The sequence below is a fragment of the Triticum urartu genome, chromosome 6, assembly GCF_003073215.2.
Source record: "Triticum urartu cultivar G1812 chromosome 6, Tu2.1, whole genome shotgun sequence".
In the NCBI taxonomy this organism is placed as follows: Eukaryota; Viridiplantae; Streptophyta; class Magnoliopsida; order Poales; family Poaceae; genus Triticum; species Triticum urartu.
This window is the reverse complement of record NC_053027.1, coordinates 520030499-520043695: the sequence shown is the minus strand read 5'-3', so window position 1 is coordinate 520043695 and position 13197 is coordinate 520030499. Positions and strand designations below refer to the sequence as shown.

Here is a 13197-nt window from a genome sequence, read left to right as displayed (position 1 = left end):
CCTCTCCCCATCCACACCATGCCCAAGTCATGGTTCTCCGTGTCTGCAGGCGGCGGCAGCTCCGAATCATGGCGCCGCCGCCAACGCTCTTTGGGGCCCTCAAGCTCCACGGTCGCCGGCTCCTTCGGCAAGGAGATCTTCATATCCTCCATGCAACTAGGATGACCAGGCACCGCTGCAGCAGCAACCACATCATGAGCCACTCCATCAATAGTCGCGCCTCCCTCAGAGGCCGCGGTCACGGACGAGGAGTTTGTCCGTCAAATTGAGCTGGATAAAGCGGTCGCTCCGGGAATGCGGCCCGACACCACCCTTGCCACTGCGTGTCCTCAAGGAGAAGCCACACTGCGTCAAGCTAGCAGGAGCCGGTGGCACTTATCCGCTATGTGAAGGAAGCGTCGGCACCCCCCCCCCTCCTCCCCCACACAACCGCGACGTCCAAGTCAAGTGGTGCATGAAGGACCAGACGGCGTCGCCTCCGCGCCACAACTGGTACGGCCAAATGTCAAGGAGGAACTTGCGGCCGCGGTCGTAAAGGCATGTGGGCGCGTCTTCCATTACCTCGGTGGCAGTGGCTCCTCTTCGTGTTGAGCCATGTGTCCGCCGGCGAGCTCTCGGATATAATTCACATAAAACGGACGATATTTCGATTGTTTATGTGAATTGTGTCCGAGCTATGCTGACAACCGTTGTGTTTGAAAAAATGTCCTATTTACTTAACTTTGTTTTGAAATGTATGCGGGCAAATTTGGATTACCGGCTCCCGTGTCACTGTCCGTGAACAAACACGGTGTCTGATTTCAAGTTTAGATGCCCTGATCACTCTATTTTTTGTTTCATATATCTTGTTTAGTTTTTATGGTTTATCGACACCATAGACATACACAAGAGAAAACACACCCAGGTAAATTCCTTGTCTCGATAAAAGAATAATCCATGCGCTTTGGTGGCAAAACTAGCAATCGAGGTGTTGTATTTCGACTACATCTAGTCGATTCTCTTACACTTAATTAATTGATGATGCAAAAAATTGTCTCCATTTTCGAAAAGAACAAATCTCATATTTTGTCTTGTTAAACGCATGCAGTGATATTGTAGGCAGGCATGACCGTCATTTCGTGCACATGAATGCTACAGTATTCCATGACAAAAGGACACCATATCAGTCATATCCATACAACCATAATCTCACTCACTCACGCATCCATGGGTAGGTCCGAGTACTTGGATCATGCAACTGACGCCCACTGCCGCTTTGCGTCCTCTAAGAATTTCCCAGAGCCCCTCGTGCGGAATCGGTCCTAGTGCACGCAAATGGTGCATGGGCCGCAGATCCGCCATTTATCTCATCCCCTCTCCCCTCTTTTAGTAGGCGCGCGTAGTGCTTCTTCCTTTGGCCGTCTCTCTTCCAGCTTTCCCGGGGGATTGATCGATGACAGTAGCATGAGATTATAGAATTTCCATAAGTTCGAACACCGTGTTAGAGTTGTGTCGAATATAGTGTACGAGTTAGATTACAGTTGGACTTGTAGTTGTATTGTGTTTAGATAGGATATGGAGTCGTGTCCTACTATGACACTTGTATCCTAGGCCTCTCATATATAGCAAGGATAGACACACGGTGTAACCTATGCCAACATAATAGCACCGGAACGCAGGGGAAGCCGGCGGCATGTGCCGGTGTCCAGGGCAACCGGGTGCGGTATTGTAGCGGTGTCATGGGGAGGAGCGCCTATAGTCAGGCCCTGGGGATGTAGCCATATTGGTAAACCTCGTTAACAAATCTCGGTGTCGTGCTTATGTGATTGCTTGGTCGTAATAATCGACGGTATTGCCTCAGATTTATTCTAACACATCGAAAGGGATGAGTGATTTCCAAAAATGGATAGACGACGAGAAAGTCTGGCTGGTTGGTGCAAGGATAGGATGATGAGACTGGCCACATATATATCTTTGTACATACATCAAGCTCGTTTGGACTTCATTTTAAATGTTTTCTAAAGTTACAATTGCCACACGTTCAGATTCTCTTATTCCTGATGAGTTCTAGTTGGTCACGGCGGGTGGAAAAGTTGCAGGTTTATTTCGAGGAGGATTACCCCGGGTTTTGCATCAAACGATGCACACAGCGATAGAAAAAATGGGAATGTGCTAATGCATGTAGCCTGCGTCTCATGATCCGATCACGTCCAACCATCTTCTGCCATAAACAATTTGTTGCGACTGTTTTACAAAAAAGATATTGCATATGCTTCAGTGGTGCGGATGCCAAAATTCTACTGTCGTCATCACGTGCTACTACTTAATCACTTTCTCGATCCCTATCTGGAATTCCCGCCAAGAAGTTGACAGGAGGACATATGCAAATATTATTTGCATGCGCCTGTAAGAAGGCGAAAGTTATTCGACCACTACCAGTCTACCATAACATGCAGGTGTTAGCATTTGCCACACAGACAATACAGGACGAAGCTGCCGGGCTTGTTCACAAGAGGAACAATTAGTCTAAGCATTCTGCTTTTGTAGAGCGATCTTGTTATAGAAACAGGCGAAGAAATTCGTTCTGGCTACGTTGGTCGATTATTAAGGTTTGTGCGTGCGATCTGGGAAGGACGCGGGCAGAACAGCCCAACGGGACGGATTAGATTTGGATTCCCGATCGTTTGCAAAAGTTCTCTGGAAAGCATATGTACCTAGGTATATAATCACAATCTCAGAAATCTCACGTGCTTATACTTGGTTAGTAGGGATCGAATATGTATCGATTGGCTGGTTGTAGAATATATAGTAAACACACACAGCTGATTCGTGCGAGAGGTGTTTGAACCTGAATGTGGCCACCGGCAGGCTGACACGAAGTACGCGGCTACGACGAATTGCGTGCCTCTAGCTACCTAGCTAGCGTCGATCGTTCGAGATCCTAGTGAAAGCTTTGCATGCATAGAATTGCCGTATGTGCACTGTATACACTGCGGCCCTCCACTGTCCACTTGATGAGTTGTACGGCAAGTCTCCGTCTTCACATACATCCATGTAGCTGTATGCACATCAGCGGTACAATGTCTCCGTCTTCATCTGGTTTGGCTGTCGGACTGTGCGGTCTCACGCCAGCTTCTGCTCCGCGACGGAACGGCGCGAGGGCATCGCCTCGGATCCTCGATGTGTACTGTTCCTCACCGTGCCGTGAACCATTGTCATCTCGTCGGTCGATCACGATCTCGATCCCTAGCTTGCCGTGGATCCCAAGGGAAGATCTTTCCTCCGGAGTTGTCGCAGTTAGATCTTCCTCTTTGTTTTTTGCACTGGATTATACAATGACCACTCGGATACAAATGATTTCCATTGCACTTGCCGCCTGGCTCCAGCCATACGCAGTACAGTGTGTACAGATGCTGCCACTTTGCATGCTATCAGTCAGGATGCTGATCCGATCCGATCCATATCGTGTCAGGAAATCTGATCTGCACGTACGCCTTGCTCGATTCGATCCATATCGTGCCAGGAAATCTGATCTGCACGTACGCCTTGCTCGATCGCCTGCTCTGCCGGGTCATGCGCGCGTGGAAAATGGCGCCATGGCTCGCGACCAAGGTAAAGCACAACTTCCACCGGCCAGAGACTTGCAAGCCAGCCAACGATTCTTCTTCTCTTCGGCCGGCCGTACGTGCGGCTCTTCGGCCGGCGACGTATTTTGTGTGACGGCGCAGGCGACCAGCTGTTCCGATGGGCACAGATCTGAGGCGACACGCCCCCACTTGCGGCCGGCGATGCCTCCCCACCATTCATGAACCGCCAACCCAAACAGTAGCTACTCCACCCAGCAAAGAGATAGATAAATCCATATAAGTCCGTTAAAAATGCAGATTGTTTGACCGAATATCCCATTTCTGTGTCCAGACTCATCTGCACCTGGTTAAGTGAAAATTTAAAAAAATTAAAAAATTCTGATTTCCTTTTTGCATGGAAGATGATTTGGTGTGTGAGGTCCGCTTCAAATTTAAGATCATTTGCATATGAGCACAGTTTAAAATCGAACCGGTAATCGAATCGGCGAGGCTACCGGTTCAGGTTTTTACCGGTTGGACCGCCAATTCACCAGTTCGATTGTCGATATTTTAAGTAATAAAATAACACATATTTTATCAATAAATGCACAAATCAATAGATAATAAATCTGTAATCGGAGGTGACCGTCGGGCGTCTTGGACCTCCTACTCGGTTGCTCCTGGTTTGGACTCCGGAATAGAAGGAGGCAACTGGAGGGAAGCCTAGTCGATTTGACTGGAGCGGAGGGAGATCGAAGTTGTATGTACCAGTCTGACCAGGTGGCGGTAGCCCCTGTCCCCAACTGTCAATAGAGGTGGTGCAGATGGCGGTACACGGGAGTGCCGGTGCGGGCTGGTGGCCTGGTGCTGCCATGTAGTGCGGCGAGGGAGAAGTGACATCGCCACGCCATGGTGCCAAGCAGGGGTTGCACCGGAGGAGGTGCTGGCCCCCGATAGGATTTGTCCGTGGATAAAATCGAGAGAAATGCTCCTAAAATGGTTGAAACCCTACTAAAAGAGGGTTTTTCTTCCTTTTCCGATTCTACATCCAGCTTGTTCGCACGAAAACGAGTTTATTGAGGGGTTTTCTAGAAACGATATCGAACCGACCGGTTTTTTGTGAACCACCCGGTTCATCGGGTTTTTTCGGCTTGATTGCTCAATCAATCCCCTGCATTTAGAAAACTGTCAGGATCGCAGGTTTTGGTTTCTTCCGGCCCGACCGTCGGTCCGGTCTGGTTTTTAAAACTTTGAATATGAGTAGCTCTCACTAAATAATATAAATTGAGTCAGAACAGTAGATCAAGAGTAAACTGTTTCACATACCCCAAATTTGTCTTTTTTCCCGAGGGCTACTCAGTTGTCAAGATGAGCTAAAATTTTGAGCGGACCTCAGGCACCTAAGCATCCTCCACGCAAAAAAGGATATTTTTATTTTCTAATATATTTTTTAATTTACTGTTCACCACGGGAGCCAATGAGTTCGGGAGCCAAATAGCCTCACTCATTGTTTCATAGCCTAGATGGCGACAACTCGACCGGAAACTCGGACCGGAACAGCTCTTTTCTTTTCTTTTACAACAAGATGACCCGGATCTCTGCATCTAAGATGCACACAATCATTTTATTAAATAAAAGAAGTCCAAGTCAATGAAAACAAAATGGTTTACAACGAAACACGACCATATTGGTCGGAAATCAAATTATATAGCTTATCCACATAATCTACTAAGCCAAGCAGACGCCAGCCTAGCTGCTCTGTTCCATGCTAGCTAGTCGCAATTTTGAAGCAGGGCTAGAGTGTGACACGCGACTTTCATGCCGTTCTTTAGTTGTAAGTTAATTTTTTTTCACACGGTCTATTGCGGTTGGCTAGCTGTAAGTTTTACCTTAGCCTCGGCATTCGGGTTTACCAAAAATTCGGGTCTTGTAATTCAGGTTATAAAAAAAATCATGTTTTCAAAAATAAAACCCGGACTTGCCCGAGTTTTTGCGACCCGGAAATTCGGGGTCGGGTTCATGTAATCCCGAATTGCATCTTGTTGCGGCGATGCAACAGGCGACACACATGCTGATAAGGGAGGCGCCGACGCGACACGCACAATGACGAGGGAGGCGCCAAAGCGAAGCTGCACCACTACAAGCTGTTGAGGTAGGTAGCCGGCACAATGCTGCCCCTTGCCGCTCTGGGGCGGGAAAGATGGGATGCGAAACAGGTGGCCAGCGCGGTGCCTCGCCACTACACGCTATCGTGGGAGGCGGCCAGCATGGTGTCTCACCACTGCACGCCATCGAGGGAGATGGCTCATGCGTCACCTCTACACGCTGTTGAGGGAGGCGGTTGGCACGATGCTGCCCCTTGCCGCTATCAGGCAAAGACATGGGATGTGAGGGAGGTGGCGGCTAGGTCAGAAGCTGGAGGTTTGGATCTTGCGAATGGATGTGTGTGCCTCTGTGCGTGAGAGATTGGATGTGGGCACACCGACACATGGGTTGGGAGAGTGTGTGGCATTGAAGAGGACATGGGTTGTGGCATAGTGTGGTGTTGGGCCTTAATTTGCAGGGTTGGGCTAACATTTCCCATTAACTTCGGGTAGATCGAGTACCGGGGTATGAACCCGAATTTTCTGAATAAAATTCGGTTTTCTGGAGTTACTACCCAAATAGGTGCATGGATTTTTTGAGTTCTGGTAGTACTGGTTAGGGTTTGGGGTTCGGGTTTCACGTGTTATGCCCAGGGTGAGTTCCACCTATGCTAGGTTGTATGGTTGTGTTGTTTCTTGTTGTCACTATGGTCTTACTTGGTGGAGGTGGTATGGTCTTCATGGTGAAGACTGAAGAGAGGTGTTGGGTATATCATTCTGATGTTTTTACACTTCACAGCGATCTACTGGTGGTGTTTACGTGAGCCCAACATGAACACCATGATTACATGCGAGTAAGCCCATAAGCTCTCGGCCAATGAAGAACACTCTTACAAACGGGCCCGACAAACCATCCACGGAGCCTTGAGCCACAACAACCCATCATTTCTAGGGAGCTTAGTAACTTAGTAGATTCTGCTTGATCTACATATCTGGGTTTGCTAAAATTCAATCAATCAGTTCATTCATTGTGTAACTGCATATATAATGACTAAGACGCATGTTTCCAAAGACCATACTAAAGTGACATATGCAGTCGTGATTCGCTTGGATGCACATATATGTGTCTTGTTTCTAGCCGGTTATATGGATTCGTTGTTTTGTGAAAGTAAGGGCCTTGTAAGATGGTTGTATAAGCTCTATTTTTACCTTTCTAGTAAGGCATTTTCAACTCTTTATGAATGTCATGGTTATGTGCATCTTGTTATGCAAAGATCGGGCATTAGCTCAATGACAGTCCATATTATTTTGCGTACAATATCATGTGCTAAAAGTATGGGGCGTTCTATATCTAAATAGCCAGTCTTCACTACTAAATTTCTACGCATGCGTGCTTTCACTTCATCTCAATCAATGATAGTCATCCGGTTGAATTTGTACGGCATAAAAAATCAAGCACATACTCATATGCACACCATACCACCTCATCAAGCCATGTATGTGTTTTTTCCAGGGGAATCGAGTCATGCTATTTTTGGTAATGAATGATAGATGTGTTGAACACTTGAAGCAAAAAATATAGTTCAAGCTTCACATGTTTGTTATAACTCGGCGTCACGTTAAATTCAATTCAATGTTTCTATTTTATACATCATTTTGTTACATGCTTCATATTTTTTATTGTTTTTAATGTAAAGCAAGAACACTCTTGCATTTGTTTATTTTTCATTAGTTTTTGTTGTTTTTAAGCACATGTTTATGCATTTGTTGTAGCCTGGTTTGCGCGGCCGAGAACGAGGCATCATCTATTTCTTAGTATTGGTAGGCTAGCCAGCGAAGCTAAGCTACCTGCCATGTCTATTAGTGCGAGTTTTGTACTTTTGAAGTAGCTTGTTGCAAATAAAACAGAGGTACACTAGAATTTCAAAGAAATTATGCTACCAAGTGCTTGCAACCGTTTGATGCTCATTTATCTCTACTTGTAAGAAAGAGCGAAGCAGGCTCTGTCTTCGAATGTATGCAGCTAATGCACAAACTTGTAGGTGGTTTCCAGGGAGCTTTATACAAACAACAAGGATAGGCCAAGAGAAAGTTGCACATGGAGTCGTGGAGGGGAAGAAATCACCGCCGCAAATTGAACTTTATATGTCGAATGCATTGGACTTCCAAGAAATGGTATCCAACCAAAGCATGACGCCAGAAAGAAGACACATGTTGTATTATGCCTGGATTGCCACCATAGTATACACTATCAATGTGTGGCTCCCCTGTCACCGGGTAGCAGCAATCCATCGTGGAGCTGGTGCGCGTCGACTGTGCCGGTATGCAGGTTGACGATGTAGATGGCCGAGCCATTGAGGCACATGCTCGACGGAGTTGGTGGCGACAGAAAGTGGCGACAGTGATGAAGTGATGGCTCATGGCGTATCGTCTGGGGGCAGGTTGCCATGTCCAGATTTACAATCGATGTACACTCACGATGTAGGCATGAGATCGTCGAAGCGTTCCCGGTGGGGTATGTTGGTGGTCCCTTCTCTCGTCAGTTTACCGTGACCTGTGTAATATATGCGTTGATGGATGCTCTTGGCTCCAAAGACGCCTCTCTATGGTTGCACAATTTTCAGTTTGTATGGTTGTGTCCATGTTCCACTTGTGTGCACTTAAACATCTTTGTTGCGTCGACAATTGTTTGGCGTGAATCATTGTTACTTTTTTCATTTTTCTTTTTTTCCCCTCTATCTAGGTAGAGCTTTGGACTTTGATTTTTGCCGGTGTGATACTTTGAGTGTGTGCGTTAGTGTTGATTGTGTGCATTCTAATCTTGCAGAGACCAGGTGTGTACTCGTCGTGCTTTGTACGTAACCTCTTGATTCTACATAAGATAAAATACGGCCTTTTATCAGAATAAAAAAATATATTTTTTCATGGCCACATCTTGATCATTTTATAGCTGATACCAATTTTGTAGCATGGCAATGGAACTCTACTTCTTGTTTATAGCCAGTCTTAGCAACTCGTGGTAACAAAAGCCTCAACCAAAATTTTAGCTAGCTAATATTTTGGTATGGTAAATTTGAGCACAAACCAAACACACTCCCAGCAGGAGAGCTGGAGCGGTGTGTGAGTCATGTGCTCTTGGTGGTCATGGTGGGTTTCATGTGATGCATAGAACTAGGTCCCTCTTTTCCTCTCCCTGTGTGCTGTTCTTTTGAACTGCTCGAGATAAGTTTTCGGGCAATGTCATGGGCCCTAGTGACTGGAGAGCCGAACTTTAAGCCGGCCCCTACTATGATGGAGAAAGGAGATGTTACACTAGGGGGGGAAGGGACAGGTGGACACGCTGATCATAGTAGAGATCAGACCAGGCACGACGAAGAGGCTAGCTCGAGCTGTCCATCCATGGGTGGATCTGGGACAGGGCCGGGGTCTGGTTGTCCAGCTGCCAAGCACCATGCAGCAGCTGATGCGTACCGGAGTGCTCCCATTCCCGGTTTAAGTCGACCGGCATACAGGAATCTGGACAACAAGTGATCTACGTGCCATTTAGCTACTGCTGCTGGCTGTTGCTGAGTAGGACAGCGCCCAAAAGTAGGAGCTCTAGCAGTGATCCATGGATAGATCACGTAAGTGCCATGCTTCATGTGCATGTACACAATCGGCCGGTGTCCTTCAATCAAGTGATCGATGTTAGTAGTACAACATATTTGTTGACAGCAAAACTCCACTATATGTTGCCTGGGTCAGGTGCACTACCCCTAATCTTGTCATTATCAACCTATAAAGTAAGAGACAACTCCATTCGTACGACATAGAGTCATGAACACTACTTAGGTTAGGTATATACATGAAATAATGGCGAGCGTAGACTATCAGCCTATCAGTTAGTGCTTATCATACTGATCCGTCTCCATAAGGGCATATTGATTAGCGAGAAGCGATATTCTTGGAGACAACTTGGTTAGCTACACGAAGTCGATTATATATAGCTAACTAACTGGGACATAGTATCTCGCTTGTTTTGTACGTCCAGACAGCTTTGTTCCTCATTCCATATTGATTGAACAAAGCGGTTAACTGATTAAGCTGTGTCGTAATCTCCTACGTCCCGGCCTTCTCCCTCGCACGGTCGCGCCTATAAATTGAGCACTCACACCGGCCTCAGAACGCACACACACTCTCTGCTTCAGCACAAACACACACATACACACAGAGAGAGAGAGAGAGATGGCACTTCCTGCTAATGCCGCTGCCTCGTTGAGCTTCCCGGTGATCCACATGGAGAAGCTTGAGACCGGGGAAAGGGGCGCGACCATGGGGGTCATCCGCGATGCCTGCGAGAACTGGGGATTCTTCGAGGTGCCACTGCCACTCACATATGCTATGCAATTCGTTTAGCAGAATTATAGTGGATTGATTTTGTAGAAAGCAGGCATATGTAGTACTGTACTACGATTATTGACATGATTAACTCACCGTGCGCACAGCTGCTGAACCATGGCATCTCGGCCGAGCTGATGGACGAGGTGGAGCGGGTGAGCAAGGCGCACTACGCGGCTTGCCGGGAGGAGCAGTTCAAGGAGTTCGCGGCGAAGACGCTGGAGGCGGCGAGAAGGGCGACGACGTGAAGGACGTAGACTGGGAGAGCACCTTCTTCGTCCGCCACCTTCCCGCCTCCAACCTCGCCGACCTGCCCGACCTCGACCACCACTACAGGTACGCACGCACGCACGCGTGATTACTTAATTAATTAACTACGGCTACTTGATCACTAAGTAATAACATAAGAGACAACAGATAGCATCAGATTCCACAGATTGATTCAACTCTTTCTGACGAGGCAGCCTATTGTTAGTCCTCACACGTACAGCAGCTCAAAAAACACCATGCAGCAATTATAGTACTGCCACTGGGATATCAACAGGAGATAAGATTGGTTGCGCAAATCAGAATCGTACTAATTTGGCAGCAGGAACCAACACGATTGGAATGGAATCATCTTTTTAGAAAGTGACACTTGTTTGCCTTTTTCGTGTCGTCGTTGCAGGCAAGTGATGAAGGAATTCGCGGCGGAGATCGAGAAGCTGGCGGAGAAGGTGCTGGACCTGCTGTGCGAGAACCTGGGCCTGGAGCAGGGCTACCTGAAGCGGGCCTTTGCCGGGTCCAAGGGCCCGACGTTCGGCACCAAGGTGAGCAGCTACCCGCCGTGCCCGCGGCCGGACCTGGTGGACGGCCTCCGCGCGCACACCGACGCCGGCGGCGTCATCCTGCTGTTCCAGGACGACCGGGTGAGCGGGCTGCAGCTCCTCAAGGACGGGGCATGGGTGGACGTGCCGCCCATGCGCCACGCTATCGTCGTTAACATCGGCGACCAGCTGGAGGTGATCACCAACGGGCGGTACAAGAGCGTGATGCACCGCGTGCTCACCCGCCCCGACGGCAACCGCATGTCCCTCGCTTCCTTCTATAACCCCAGCGCCGACGCCGTCATCTTCCCGGCCCCGGCGCTCCTCGAGGAGCTGTCCAAGCGTGCCGGGAGCGCCGTGTACCCGAGGTTCGTGTTCGAGGACTACATGAACTTGTACTTGCTCCACAAGTTCGAGGCCAAGGAGCCGCGCTTCCAGGCCATGAAGGCGGACGCCGCGCCCATCGCCACCGCGTGATTAGGGACGTGGTCGTACGTGCCAGAGTCCCGAACAAGAGTATTTTGGGACGTATTGAAGTGGTGTATCGTAGATAATTTGTGTATGCGTGTGTAATGTTTTCGCTGGTGGCTTCGCAGTGCGCCAGTGCATGCCGTGATGCTTGTTTTACCGTACGTGTGAGTCAACTTCTTTTTATAGTATGTGTGTTAAGTAATGTACTCCCTCCGTCCAAAATTGAACCAAGTCAGAGACATCTATTTTGGTACAAAGGAAGTATTTATGTAGTATTAGAAAAAGTGTCCATGCGTTACGACGAAAGAAAAAATAACACAATCCTCTAACTCAATAACCATGTCTTAAGACCCAAATAGATCCACGTCCTTTTTTTAACAGGGCATCACATTTGTGTTGCCGCTTATCGTCTTTCTCACTCTCGCCGACGATGACGTCGGTGCTCACACAACTCAGAAGTGTTTGAATGCGGTCAATCCTAATGCATCTCTCTCCAGCGCGTGCTCGGAATACGAGGAGAAATCTGTTGCCTTTCCCCTGTGAGGTTTTAGAGAGGTGTGCATGTGTGGTTATCAATGTTTTATTTTGTCTCAGTCCAGTTTAGTGAGGTGTTTATTTGCAATCCAGGTTGTCGCTTGTCCGAAAGAAAAACAGACCGTGTGCTATAGATTAAAGTTGCATCATAACTAACATTTTGAAAATATTATCAGAAAAAATAATATCTTATTCATATTCTACACATTTTTATAACCAAATTTTATATATAACATATTAAAATAGGAATGAGGGTTTAAATATATGAATAATTTGGAAAAGCACTTGTTTTTTATGGACTGCATATAGATTAACACAAAAATAGGGGGTTTTCTGTTAAATGCAAAAATAGATTTGTTTGACTTAAGTATGAACTGCAGGTTAATTACCAGAAAATGCATGGTGTTTTACGAAAAATGCAAAACCAGGTCCATTCTGTGACTTGAATGTGTATTGCGAGTTAATTTATAAAGAAAAGTAGAGGGTTTTGTGTAAACTGTGTGACGGATGGACAGAAGCACTAATATCTTTGTTAGCAGGTATAGATATAGATTTTGTACATACTACGATATCGATTAATTGCTTCAACGTTGATGGTTTGTTCAGTGTGCCAACGAATGTGTGTAGTATCTTCACGGTATTAATGTATTTCCTTTGTCGGAAAGAACAGACGTGGAATACCCTGGTGCATTATAGAGTGATGACCACCACACATGGACCATGTAGTCTATCTTCTTTCGGCATAGGTCCCTTGTAGTGAGTGAGCAATAGAGGCCCAGCTTACTAAATAGTTGGCACACATCGGCCGGAAAACGGTCCAGTGGTAGTTTGCCTTTAGTATACAAATGAGGCAAACATTAGTGAAGCTTGGACTTGTTGTGCATGTTTATTTAGTGCCTAAATTTGAAAAATAGTTCTTAAACTTGGTATGAACATGCGAATAAGGTGTTTATCCCATCCGTATATGTAAGTTGAGCCGACATGGCACTGACATGGCATGGGGCCCATTTGTAACAACAAAATTGGATTATTTGAATATTGTATGATATATATTTTTTGCATGGTAATATGTGTCTCATTCATATCATAAAGATTAAAGTACAAGTCACATAAAGACCGACATAACAAAATTGAAAGGACAACAGAACGTCTCTAAGCTTGACACCAACGTCCGTCACCTGCTTCCGGCTCCACCATAGCAACCATCGAAAGAAAAAATAACAGATCACCTTCTCACCCCAAGCTCGACGCGGCTCCATCGCTAATATGCAGCTTTGCGGACCTTCAAGGTGGCTCGCCAAAGACGAAGCCATTACCGTTGAAGAATCAGACCGGGACAACACCCGGACATGCCATCGAACTCTAAATTTGGCACCCCCA

The 13197-nt window shown here is 46.9% G+C and overlaps 1 pseudogene; it reads left to right on the top strand.

Moving 5' to 3' along the window:
* Nucleotides 1-9798: 9798 nt before the first annotated feature.
* Nucleotides 9799-11558, top strand: LOC125514796 (annotated as a pseudogene).
* Nucleotides 11559-13197: the final 1639 nt, after the last annotated feature.